This window comes from Trypanosoma theileri (genome assembly GCF_002087225.1).
Source record: "Trypanosoma theileri isolate Edinburgh chromosome Unknown TM35_Tth_44_V1, whole genome shotgun sequence".
NCBI classification, from domain to species: Eukaryota; Euglenozoa; class Kinetoplastea; order Trypanosomatida; family Trypanosomatidae; genus Trypanosoma; species Trypanosoma theileri.
Genome location: NW_021639886.1, coordinates 105,991 through 106,714, shown reverse-complemented (window position 1 = coordinate 106,714; position 724 = coordinate 105,991).

Below are 724 nucleotides of genomic sequence, written 5' to 3'. Positions count from 1 at the left end.
TTTTTTTTTTCTTTACTCCATTGATGCGTTCAGCAATCGTCTAATTCGCACGGCCAGGGCTTCTACTTCCGCTGCACTCAATTCCACTTCATACACATCTGTTCTCTCCTTCTCCTCCTTATTCTTCTTTTCAACTGTATCCTCAAGAGCAGAGGGAACACGAATAGTCTTGAAGGACATCACGGCCTTATTCGGTGTTAATAGACTCTCTCGTACTGACAGTGTCTCTACATCCATCACTTCTCTTTTTTTTCCCCCGTTTCTTGACCTTATTATGGATACGTACTACTATTAAAGAAAAACCTTGAAACAGTTAAAGCAGATGCGTCCAAAAAGAAGAAAGAAAAAAGAAAGAAAAGATGGAAATCACATGCCAGAGTAAAGAATAGTGAGAGAGACCCATCAACACTCACAGCCTTGGCTCCAATAAACATTCAAATACAACTCACAAGAGTCTCAAACACTTTCGAATCGTCACATACGACTTGGGCGCATCTGCACAAGCAGAGACAAACACATACATATATAACTATATATATATGAAGCAAGCACACAAACACGTACAAAAGAAAAGAATCACACGTGAAAAAGCAAAAAGAAAACACAAGGACAGATAGACAGATACACACACACACACAGCAAGTCAGGATCATGCCAATCGGTCTCTTCCACGAGCAAATAATAATAATAATAATAATAATAATAATAATAATAATAATAATAA